Source organism: Pleurodeles waltl, chromosome 4_1 (assembly GCF_031143425.1).
Source record: "Pleurodeles waltl isolate 20211129_DDA chromosome 4_1, aPleWal1.hap1.20221129, whole genome shotgun sequence".
Classification (NCBI taxonomy): Eukaryota; Metazoa; Chordata; class Amphibia; order Caudata; family Salamandridae; genus Pleurodeles; species Pleurodeles waltl.
The window spans coordinates 825,147,347-825,161,050 of NC_090442.1; positions in this window are offsets into that span (position 1 = coordinate 825,147,347).

The window sequence follows — 13,704 nt, forward strand, 5'->3', positions numbered from 1 at the left end:
GGAGGTGAGGGCGTGTGAGCTGATGGTGTTGGCGATGGTGTCGCAGAAGGTGGGGCGTGGTCGTGGTGGTCTGTAGATTAGTGTACCTCTAAGGGTGGAGTTGTTAATGTGGATTAGGAAGTACATGTGTTCTGTGTTGTCAATAGTGTCTTGGGAGCTGGTGGTGACTTTGATGGTGTCCCTGTGTAGGATGGCGATGCCACCCCCTGGCCTGTTGAGGCGGTCTTTACGTTGGAGTTTTATCCCTGGGGGGTGGTGATGGCTATGTCAGGTTCTGAGGAGGGGTTGGTCCAGGTTTCCGTGAGGAAGGCAATGTCGGGTGATTGTGATGTGATGAGGTCCAAGAGTCCTATGGCATGTTTGTGAAGGGAGCGGGTGTTGAGGAGCAAGCAGTTGAGGCGGTTGTGGTGGGTGGTGTTGGTGTGGTGCATGAGGGTGTTGTTGCGGGGTGTGTTCTGGTTGTGGGGTGGTGTGCTGCGGGGCTGGTTGGTGGGGATGGGGGCAGAGCAGGTGTGTGTTGCATTGAGGGTGTTGCGTGTGTTGTCGTGGGGGTCGCTGTGGTTGGTGTGTGGTGTGGGGGAGGAGGAGCAGGAAAAATGACAGGTGTGGCAAGTGAAGGGGCCATGAGTGTGTGTGGGGCTGGCAAGGGTGCAGGTGGGGCGAGGGCCTGGGTTGAGTGAGTGGAGAATGAGGGGGGAGTAGGCTTGTCTGCGAGGGCCAGGGGAACTGGCGCTGGGCGCGGTCTTGGCGCGGACAGGCGCCGTGGCTTCCATAAATTGGGGGGAGGGAGGGGCAGCTGGGAGGAGGGAGGGTTGGACAAATGGGAAGGGTGGGGGGGCCGTAGGGGACGGAGCGGCTGGGGAGCTGAGAGAGACAAAGGGAATGGAACGGTGAGGTGGAGGGGGGAGGTGGGAGGGGCCGCAGGGGACAGAGCGGCTGGGGAGCTGAGAGAGACCAAGGGAATGGAACGGTGGGGTGGAGGGGGAGGGGACCCAGGGGACGGAGCGGCTGGGGAGCTGAGAGAGACAAAGGGAATGGAACAGTGAGGTAGAGAGGGGAGGGGCCGCAGGGGACGGAGCAGCTGGGGAGCTGAGAGAGGCAAAGGGAATGGAACGGTGAGGTGGAGGGGGGAGGTGGGAGGGGTCACAGGGGACGGAGCGGCTGGGGAGCTGAGAGAGACAAAGGGAATGGAACAGTGAAGAGGTGGCACTGGGCGGCGGAGCGGGGAGTGCTCAGCCGTGATGGAAATGTGAGTGTCATAGGTTCTGTTTGCTCAGCCTGCACAGACCAGGGCCTGTCAAATGTATCTCCCAGTATGAACATAGCCCAGGCTGTGGGAGAGTCACTGTAGCTATGCAACTATGGCACTGTGTCCACTCCCTATAGACCTGCAGATCCTGTCATGTGACCAATATGAGGCTCTAGTGGCAAAACCTGTCCTGAATGCCTCAATCCATTGACTAGATTAGGAATGGGTACTGAGGTAAATCCCTGAATTAGTCCATATGTACATTTTATATCATTATCAATGTGTGTCTTTGACTCATAACAGGTCTCTTACTGCCAGAGCTTTGATGTCACCTTCACAGAAGTCGTATTTCACCTGCATAGGCTTATTGCACAGATGACAGAACCACAGTGCAGGCAGTGTGCAGATTCCTGGGGGGCCATGATATGTGACTCAGTAGCTTGGTTACATAGCAGAAATTGTACAATACATACCTGTGTATATCATCTCGGTAGGTTAGAAACATATCTCCAAAGGAGTGTTGTGTGGTACAGGTACATACCACAGCAACCCACTCTGAAGTGGCAGGAGTCTGCATTCAGTAGACCATATGTCCAGACATGCACAGGGAAGCCACTCTCTATACCCGCCATACCAGCCCTTTCATTGTCACATAATTGCAAGGGTGAAGTCTGTACTATGGTAGTTGCTAGTAGGAAATGTATGCAGTGAGTCAATCTTGCAGAGTGTAAATGTGCTGGTCCACTCAGCCCTAATGAGTTTACCCTTCAGAAGCCACATTGGTGTGTAGTGTTTCATTGTGGCTCCCAACACAGAACAAGCTGCTAGAGCATGGGCTACCTGATGCAAGAAGGCTTGCTTAGTCATTATAGGCCATGAGCAGGGCATGGCCTATAAGTGTGTAGTCATGTCCCTGTACTTATTGACATGAGTGCTTTACACTTGTTTCATGTTGACAAATTGCCCTATTTGCGCTTGGTGTTTCTGATATATGTGTGACACAACCATTGTGTTTGTAATCGCTTGATTTGTCTCTTGCATTCATACAGGTAAATGCCCATCAGACGAAGGAGATTGGAGAGTCATCGTTCGGAAGGTGGGACCTTGGGGGGCCATATCCGGCAGAGCACCTACTTTTGGGATGTGAGGACCTGAGATGCTGGGCCTGAAAGATCATGGAAGTCCAACTGTGGCCGACCTCCGAACAAGGGCACGGCACACATCGGACTATGACCCCCCTAAAGGCCCACATTGTGGCAGAGGGGTACCCGGACCTTGATGTGCGTTTGAGGGGAGCATAGCAGCCACAAGGGAGTGATGACAGGGCATATTCATGCCTGTCACACAGCCATGTTGGTGTGTTAGGTTCTGACATCTGCCACTGATGATTGGGAATGGGCCATGTGTGACACAATGGATGAGTAACTGTTTGTGTTGATGTGTAATGTGCTGCATACTTATGTGTCTTGCCTATTAGCCCAGGGACTTAGGGCACAACTGAGTACAATCCACAAAAAATTGCTCTGCAGGGACAATACATAGTTCCGTACATAGGCTAATCAAGTAATGTTTGTTGTTGTAGTGAGTGTAATTTCTACACAATAGATCAGTACTCCTCAGTGTTACAGACCAAAGAAAAAGAAGTGATGGATCACTGTCTTCAGCCATGTGTGTGGTCAGCCACCAGAGGACACTTGTCTTCACTGTATAGCGAGTGGTGGGGCCTCACTGCTGTCTGTCATGTGAAGGTGGCCATTATACATGTGTCAGAGCATACGTTGTACTTTTGGTACAGCTACAAAGCAAACCTTCCCCTTGGTAAGTGGGAATGCCAACTGACATGATTTGTGTCACATGACTGTTGCCAGCATTCATTGTTCCTACAAGTTAGCATGTGCTTCTTTCACTTTTGACAAATAATTTTCACTGCTGTTTAATGCATTGTCTACCTGTGTTCATGGAATGATTTCTGTATTCTCTCACATATACGTACATGCCAACCTGTTTGGGATTGGACATATGCAATGGGGCTACATTTCATGTGGTGCCACAGACAGGAGTGAGTCACAATTGATTGTTGGTTCACACATACCCTCACCCGTCATTCCATGTCATTTGGCATGTACAACTGCAGTAGCAATGAGGGACACAACAGTTAGGACTAGAGTTTTTACACACAATGTGCATTTCCATGCTATTCATGTGGTATCATGTGGAAAAGTGCACTGCACATGTGTAATGCGGAAGGTTTGATACCTGACTGTTGGCATGCATCAAGGAGTGACTTGCAGTTATGTTGGAATCACATGTGGCTGGGATGTAACCATTCATCCACGGACATCTGAGTTTACAGGACTAAAATGGAGACAGTGATGTAGCTTCCCATTGGGCAACATGTTGCGTGCCCTCTACAAGTATTTGCAAATCTCTGGGCCTCTCCAACACACAAAGGACTAATGGCTTCTACTGATGCAATCAGAGCATGCTATTGTAAGGGGTAAAAGACAATAGTGGTGATTTCCCTGGGCTAGCTGATTCATTGTGCTGTGGATTTTAGAGGCATATCTCCCTGACAATATGCACATTTTGTCGACAGTGAGATTTTCATGCTAAATGTGTAGTATATCTGAGCAACATTAGTACTTCCTCCATGACTCTATTAGAACAAATTACACATGGTGAAGTGTGCATTGCTGATATGTTTCAGTATGACGTGTATTTCCACGTTACTATCTCAGGCTTCTGTACCGCTGTCAGCAACATGGTAGGACTTTAGAGCATTATTTCTTACTGTTGTTTTGTTGTGTATGTGTGTGACAATTAGATGTCTGCATGACCTTGTGTGAGATCTGTTGGAATGAACTTGACATTGGCCTACTATTGTATGACAACAGTTAACTGAGGTATCCTCCATTAGGCAAAGCATTGAAGGTGACGTATTCTCCTACTTGGTCAATGGTTACTCTGATTGCACAACTTCACCCCTGCAATTGGAGTTGTCTGAAATCTTGATTTTCCTGTGAGCAACTGTTGACAGTTGAGGTGGCATACATGCATAGGGTATAGTACATGTAGGACTCACTTTGATGTAGTTTGTTGCTGGGGCCTACTTGATGGCATGATAATATCTGCTAATCACAGCTGTTCTTCAAGTGTAATTAGGAACATGTGGTGACCATTTTTCTCTTTGTATTTGATGCATCATTCCAGGCAAGTGAAGGAGACAGGGTACAACCAAGTGGGGAAGCATCTGCCCATGGTACCTCCAAGCAAGACATCACTGACATGGAGGGACTCAGTGGTCCAGAGGGTGAGGGGAGTGCCACGGAGGACACTGGATCAACCTTGTCATCATCAAATTCTACCTCTAGTGGCCACTACCTAATGGTGGCAGCACAATCAGGACCTGCTCCTGTACCATTCTTGTCTGCAACCTCCAATTCTATCACCACCCTTCCTGTTGCTCCCCACCCAATTGGTTGTGCCGCTCACCCAAGAGTGTAGGTGTCTCAATGCCCGAGGCACTTCAGCCCCAGCCCCTGTTACCCCTGCTGCTCTAAGTGAGGAGGCTATTGAACTCCAGAGGAATATCTCTGTGGGACAGGCTGCCATTGCGAATGCCATCCAGGTGTTGGCAAGCTAACTTCAGCAGACCAATTATTTCCTGAAAGGCATTCAAAGTGGCCTACATGCATAGGGTATAGTACATGTAGGACTCACTTTGATGTAGTTTGTTGCTGGGGCCTACTTGATGGCATGATAATATCTGCTAATCACAGCTGTTCTTCAAGTGTAATTAGGAACATGTGGTGACCATTTTCCTCTTTGTATTTGCAGCATCATTCCAGGCAAGTGAAGGAGACAGGGTACAACCAAGTAGGGAAGCATCTGCCCATGGCACCTCCAAGCAAGACATCACTGACATGGAGGCACTCAGTGGTCCAGAGGGTGAGGGGAGTGCCATGGAGGACACTGGATCAACCTTGTCATCATCAAATTCTACCTCCAGTGGTCACTACCTAATGGTGGCAGCACAATCAGGACCTGCTCCTGTACCATCCTTGTCTGCAACCTCCAGTTCTATCACCACCCTTCCTGTTGCTCCACACCCAATTGGTTGTGCCGCTCACCCCAAGAGGGTAGGTGTCTCATTGCCCGAGGCACTTCAGCCCCAGCCCCTGTTACCCCTGCTTCTCTGAGTGAGGAGGCTATTGAACTCCAGAGAAGTATCTCTGTGGGACAGACTGCCATTGCGAATGCCATCCAGGTGTTGGCAAGCTAACTTCAGCAGACCAATTATTTCCTGAAAGGCATTCAAAGTGGCCTCTGTGCTACAGAGATCTTTTCCGGCTCTGGCCTCCTCACAGATGGCAGCCATCCACCTCCTACAATCCTCAGCCCAACACCTCCCTCTTCCCAATCCAAATTGCCTATTCCTCTACCTATACCAAGCACACAGACACATCTGCTCGCACCCACCTCAACACACACAAGCAGCACACATCGACACAAGCACCACAAGACACACCTGCATGCTGGCACTCAACATTCACCCACTGACACCACATCAGCCACAACTTCAACAGACACCTCCACCACCCCCATTGACCCACACATCACCTCCAGGATACCCACAGATACCCCACAACACCCAGTGACACATACACCACACCTACCATATACTCAGACAACAGCTCACAACCCACAGACCCGCACACCTCCGAGACCATACCCCCAGATGCCAGCACAACACCCACAGACACAAGCACCATATCAACCATACCTGCAGATACCACCTCAACACACACAGACACAACCACCACATCCATCATACCCACAGACACCAACCCAACACACACAGGCACATCCAATACATCACCCATATCCAAAGACACCACCCCAACAGACACACACATTCACCACTCCCATATCACCCAGTACCTCCACCTCCCAGCCCACCAGGACATGTAAACACTCACATACGTAACAGACACCACCCAAACACAAGCACACACTCAAGGCATCTACACCCACAGATATGCTCACCGTTCCCTCAACGTCCAAATCACCAACCCCTTCTGATTACCCTACCCATTTTCCCAAAGTGAATTTCCCTTTTGACCTTGCCCTTCCCCCGTTACATCCAACCCCCCCTTCCAATCCCAAGAGGCCCCTACCCACATCCCAGCCCATCTACATCCAAATCCCTTGTCACATCTGCCCCCTTGCAAGCACCCAAAGCCCCTCAAAGAAGAAGCCCACCCTGCCAAAGAAAAATACCCCACTTCCAAATCCAAACCCACCCATTCCAAAACTGACCACACCCCACACAAGGATGATTCCTTAGGTGTCTGCCTGCCCACTGGATGTCCCTTCCTGTGGAGGTTACCTGGCAGTGATTGGAGTCAAGTGTAGACACAATAATATGCATGAACACTAAGGACTGGCCAATGGCCTTTGTTATAAATCATATTTATGGAATAACCCCAAGTTGTTGGTTTTTGGATACACATTTGTCCTGCAATTACTTTCTATCTGTATGTTGTTCCTGAGTAACTTGTGTTGTATGCCTATAGTTGTGTGTGTTTCACCCTGATTGCTTATCCATTTGCTGTTGTTTGCAATATCTGACTTTGTGGGCTGTGCTGGTGTCAAGACAAGACAAGGATAGATGTGCACTATATGGATATGTTTGTTAATCCAATTGGGGTGTCATTGCGTTGTGTTATGTTTGCTATGGTATGTATTTCTTCTTGTGTTAGACAAAGTCAGCATGTATAGTGTTCAACGTATCCCACTGATATGGATTGCACATTTGGCTCATGTATGGAAGTTGGAGTTTTGTTTTCCCATACTTGGAGGGTGTTCAGTTGTGCTCACTTCCTTTGCATTTGACTGACTATGTGTCCATTTTGTTGTGTGTACCTTGCTGCTACTTCATCTAGATGTATTTTCATGCTGTTCCTGTTGTATGTGCTTTCTTGACCTGCACTTAAACATTATGCAGATAGTCATGTAACTTGCCAAATTGTGTTTGTTCCTGAGACACATGAAGGTTCAGTTCCTATGCAAATGTTGTTTTAGGGGCATGTGCAAAGTGTAATGTGTCCGAGAGTTGCATCCTTCCATGAGTGCTCCTGATGACCCCATCCCGTGTTGTTTGCATCGTGAGCTTTGGATATTTGTCTCTCGAAATATTGTTCATCCCATTGACCTTCCATTGTGTTGCCATGTGGGTGATGTGTGAGTCCATTGCAGGGCTGTTTCATGGGAGAGGTATTTGTGTTCCATGACACATCTGTACATATGTGTCATTAATCTGATGACAGTCCATGCCATGTATACAGTGTGAGGGTGTCAGCTGAATTATGTGTGATGCTGCTGTGGTGTTGCTGCTGTGTGAGACACTGTTCTGTACACTTTACTGTCCCTGTGCCTAAGATGAGCAGACATGTGTTCTTGTGTAGTGTGGCAGTGCAGTGTCAGTGACCTGCCCAAAGGGGGCATTTAATGGCTGTGAAAGTGTCACTCTTTGTGAATGACTCCAACCTGGGACACAATGACGTGTACTTGATAGTGTGAGTCCCATATCATGAGGATGACAATGCAACGATCTGTTGCTGAGTTTATTGGCACAGGTAGGTGTGTTCCTACCATCAGCTGTATCCATGGCAGCATGGATTCTGGGCACCATCGATGAGCAGCAGCAACGTCAGGACATATGTGATGGGCTCCATGGTGGCACAGGACGTGCAACACTGCCTGCAGGTGAGTTGTTTCCTTTATGCTCTCTGTTTTTACCTCATGGGAAATGATGGTTGGACTGCCATGGCCACGTTGGCAGTGTGCAACATCAAAATGCATTTGGCAGAAACACTGGCTCCATCGGCCTGTTTGGCCTGCCTTACCACCATGGCAGTCAGCGTTGCCTGGTGGTGCCTGAGGGACTATGGCTGTCTTTCCTCCATAAGCCCACCAGCATTGCATCGACCGATGGCAGTCGGACAGCCAACACGCCATGGCAGTGCACAGACTGCCAAACTTTTAATGAGGCCCTTTGTCATTACAATTTGTAGATCTCTTTTAAATGAGAAAATATTAAATGGGGGGGGTGCCAGTTGCCAGTGCCATTACCGACTGTGTGATACATATTTTAACTAATACAAGGAAAATATTAATGCAAGAGAGTACCTTGTATGTTCCCAGGAACTATGATCTCCTAGATCATTGTACATACTAACTGAAACATGAACCTGACTATGATTGGCCCAATTCAACAAGCAGAGCTTTTAGTGAGAATATACCTAAATCGCAGCGTAGATGCAATTCACAACATGGGCATATATTTGTGCCTGGTTGTAGGCTGAAGTGTCCTATACCTCATACAAATATGTAGTTGAGGGGATGGAGAAGAAGATAAAACAGCTGAAATGTTACTAATAATATCATGTTTATTTTAGGTGCATCTTTGGCAAATATATCTCTAAAGCATAGGTGGAGTTTTTTGTATACAGTATGTAGAACTATGAATTTAAAAGAAAAGGGAGTCAGGTGACACCAGAGGAGAATCACACACAGTTGACACTTTGTACAAGTGGGTGCACCTAAATACGGCCCCTATCTTTGGGTTCAGGACTCTTCCTAATTTTTGTGTGATGTAGTGGAGTGAGATATCAGCTGGAGCCACACCAGTGCAGAATATCTCACTCGAGAGTAAGAGGCACATCATTGAAGATAGTGGCATTTTAGTTAGGTATTTTCTTGACCACTATACACAACTATATAGTCTGCATCCACACACCCTTAGTGGAATGGAGAGGGCTGCCACATGGCAGCAGGTCACCTACAGAGAGAATGGTGTAGTGATGAATACACCTCAGATGAAATGTGAGACCAGCAGTTGGTCGTGCACATGTCCACTCTCACCTCTGGTTGGGGGACCAATTGGGTATCGGATATGGGACATATTACAGGATTAAGGTCTATGTGTAAGCCAAACATAAGGTGATGTTGTGCAAAATGTAAAATGCTACTATAATCTTGTACACTACTTCAAGGGAGTACAGGAAAACCACCCTAACAACAATACAGCTAAAACACCACTTGAGGAGGCCAAACGTATGCTTTGTTGTAACTGTTGAGAATGGTTATTTGTATGAAAGAAAAGGGTGAGGAAATGGCAAAAGAGGTCTCAAACATTATCACCTCCAAAACAGAAAAGAGGTTGTAGGTGACAATGACAATCATACAGTCCATACAGGCATGCAATCAGTGTTAGGTTATAGGTCTATTGGGAAGGAGGAGATGCTGTGTTATAATCTTTATGTGATGCCAGGTCTTGGCTACACTGCAATTCCAGTGTGTGGTAGCTATTCCTACCCAGTAGCCACATGCCACCATAATCCTTGGTAACTAAATGAAGAGCAATAGCGACTGATAAAAGATAATGCCATCATGTGTACACATAGGAAAAGCAGTGTTAGCATCAGTGAAACAGCCCTTGGCATTGCAGACAGTTTGCACATTAATGGAGTGTCTTTGGTGTCCGTTGTGAAAGCGCTGCGACATATCTGATGTGGGTGCCACATGGATGTAACCAATGGCAGTTGACACCAGAGGGAAATGAAATCAACAACACAAAAGCCCTCAAAACCTGGAGGGCCAGGGGACCGAGAGAGTTATTCTGATAAGAGTATTCGTTTGTACTCTCCCAATCGTAAATCATCCACAGAAAAACAGACATACCAAAATTTGCTCTTCCACTCAAAAAACAATCACCTATAATGTAGAGATATTCCTGATGACCGTGTAAGCCCAGTCACTGGAAATAGGACCTTGAAGGCACTGGCCTGGAAGGAACTGGAGGGCCTCACACAATCCCTGGGTGTCATGCTTCAGCCATCCTGCGTTCATCAAAGAATCCTTTAATGCAAAACAACCTCCATCGTAAGGCTGAGGGAGTTATCTAGGGAAAAACTAAAGAGTGAGGGATCCAGTTAAAAATCTATCTCACCTACCTAAACTGTAAGATTGATCTTTATTAGAATGGCGATGAAGGGTTGGATAAAAGGAATGAAAGGAATATATGAGGCTATATAAGGCAGCTCATATCCACTGTGGTCTACATGTTTCCGCCATGAAAAGGCCCCCTTTGGGGTTTTGGACTTTCCTCAGAACCTGAACCCTATTAATCCTGATTTCGATCCCTATTCCAAAGCACATACACCCACACTCTGTGCACATGCATACCTATGCTACCAGACACCTTTCCAGGTTACTCCACAATTGGTATTTCCTCTTAGTTGGCAGAGGTCCTAAATAACAAAGAAACACACACACACACAAATATATATATATATATATATATATATATATATTTATATATATATATATATATATATATATATATATAGTCACTACAAAAAATAATTCAAATTCAAAGCATAAGAGTATAAAGAGACAAACATTGTAGGTGGTGCCTGGAATACTATGGTGAATACACCAGCTGTGTGAAATCAAGCAGTGCCCAATTTGTGATGCTACAGCAAGATACATTGCATGTGTCATGCATGTGAATGCCCCATCTTGAGCCCTAAGGTAACTATAACTTGCACCCTTGCCATGCACAGTTTTTGCTTCAGTAATTTGACTGCTAATGTTTAATATATCTTTAATGATGTTATAGAAGATGCCATGATTGCTGTAATATCTGGGGTAATAAACAGTGCATGGCAAGGGTGTGTGTTATGGTTACTTTAGGGTGCGAGTTACAGTTATTTGAAATAATTAACTATAACTGCTGAATTTCTATGGTTTTGAGTGAGTAAATTCAGAACCTAACTATGACGTCCCTGTAACCTTTGGTTTGTTTGAGGGAATTTCAGTTGAAAAAAAAAATTATATTTCTTAACTATAACATCTCTGTAACCTTTGTTTTTTTCTGTGAATTTCAATGCATTGTTTAACGTAAAGTAATTTGGCTGTGCGTGAAAGGATTACCAAGCCTTGTGGTGAACCCCCTACATCTACCCAACCCCGCACGGCTTTCAGCTGTGCACAGCGGGGGTTTGCCACAGGGCCTGTCCTGCAGCCAGGCCTTATGGCCAAGTCCCTATAACCACCTATTATAAGATGGGAGAGACAGAGAGAGAGTGAGAGAAAGTGTGAGAGTGAGAGACAGGATTAGAAAAAGAAATTGAGATAGAGAACTAGAGAGAGGGAAAAAGAGAAGGGGGAGAGATTGTTTCAGCTTCGATGAATAATATACTTAGGCTGAGATGTTTCCCGATAAGTTGGAAAATAAAATGTATCTGTCAAGTAATAAGAGTGAGAGCACCTTTCGGTATGTGCCTTAAATATTTGAAGTTGAAAAGAAATGAATGGAGGGAAATGACCACTGACACAGCTATACTGCAACACTCAACCCTTGGTGTAAATGTCTGAGACCTTGACCACTAGGTCACAGGTGACTCTGCCCCATGCAGTGGCATGAAATTACTAAGAAATGCACATCACTTTCTCTCTCTCTCCTCCATCCCGTAATGGGAAGGAACAGAGAGAGAGAGAGAAAGTGACAGGACCGTGGGAAGCCTCACAGCCACTGCAGTCCTAGCCGGCTCCCCACATCCTGTGGGAGAGGACATTGCTCCCTCAAGCAGAGAGCTGCTTTAAACAGCAGCTTTCTACTTACTGGAGCAATCTTTTCATCTGTTTCCCTGAACACATATTTGCGTGCAGGGAAACAGATGAAAATTCTGCTTTCTTCAAGCAGGAGCTGTCCACTACCCCCAAGCTAAAGCGAACAGCTACCTCCAGGGATGGGTGCCTTGTGAGGTAGCAGGAGCTGGTCCTGGCAGCTGGCGGTCCCCATGGCCATCCATGCCCCCCCATCCAATGTATATTTTAGCCCCGGGAAGGTGATGGTACCCAGGGCAGGGGCGGCAGCACGGCACCCTATGATTTGCATGATTTGCCGCACGGAGTGGGCAGTCCCTGGGCACTGGATGCCAGGCGGGCTCCCTTTGCATTAATTTTAGAAGTTTTCCCAGGGTGGTGGGAGTCTCTGGGGCACAGGGGCCTGTACAACCCCCATATATCAAAGTCATTGCCCCAGGGAGGTATCAGCCCCTGGGGCTGCAGGGTGAGCCTGCGATCCTCCTGTATTAATTTTAGTTGTTTAGCGCCAGGGAGGTGGCGGTACCCGGGGCTGCGGAAGGCTGTGTGGGCCCACTGCATTAATTGGAGCAGTTTGCCCAGGGAGGTGGTAGTCCATGGGGCATGTGGGCCTGCATGGGTACTCCTGCATAGATTCTGAGGGGTCCCTGCACCAAGACTAGGGACTCAGGATGTGTAATTCTGTTCAGGGGTTTGGGCTGTAGCCTCGTCTAAATACCCCATGGGAAAATGAAAGGGAAACACGTGTTTTGGAACTCCCCCTTTTTCTCAGCCCCCAGTTGACGGATCACGCCAAAACATTCAAGACAGCAGCTGAACAGACTGAAGTATAAGTTTTGAAAATTTCATGAAGATCGTCAAGCAGTGCCAAAGTTATTGGCAACACAAAAAGTGCTCTTCCTATTGAAACTAGGTTTTAACTATAACTACCTACTGGTGACTCACAGTAGGTAATAAAGAAAGAAACATTTGTATATATTCACTTAAAAAAACTAAGGTTACATGGACGTTATACTTCGGTTCACATTTTAAATGTACAAAGCCATCAAAATTCACCTGTTATAGTTATAGCTGTCTCAAGTAACTATAACTTGCACCCCGCCATGCAGTGTTTTGTCAACAAATGTAATGCAAATATTACATTGATAATATCAATGATGGTATCAAAGATGTTTTGAGTGCTGTAAAATGTGGGGTAATTAGCAGTGCATGGTGAGGGCACAAGCTATAGTTACCTTACGGAACGAGTTATAGCTACTTGAGATAACTCTAACTATAACAGGTGAATTTCTATGGTTCTGTACGTTTGAAATGTGAGCCTAATTATAACGTCCCTGTAACCTTTTTTTAAATTAAATTTCTATTTTTTTCAAATTCTATTTACTAACTATAACGTTCCTGTAACCTTTGTTTTTTTCAGTGACTCTCTATGTTTTTTTTAAAGTAAAGTAATTTCCATTACTACATGCTAATCCAACCACTGCCATGCTCTGCCTGCAGCCAGTCTCTGCGGCCAACCCCCTTAACCACCCAACCCTGAGAGAGAGAGAAAAAGTGAGAGACTGAGAGAGAGAGAGCGATTTAGGCTTTGATGAATGATATACTTAGAATGAGATATTTCCAGACATATTGAAAATAAATTTTTTTTGTAAATTGAAAAGGGTGAGATAACCTTTCAGTATGTAACTTAAATATTTATAGTTGAAAAGAAACTAAAGCAGAACATTACCACTGGCTCACCTAGACCGGAACCCTTAATCTTCAGTTTGCATTTCTGATAC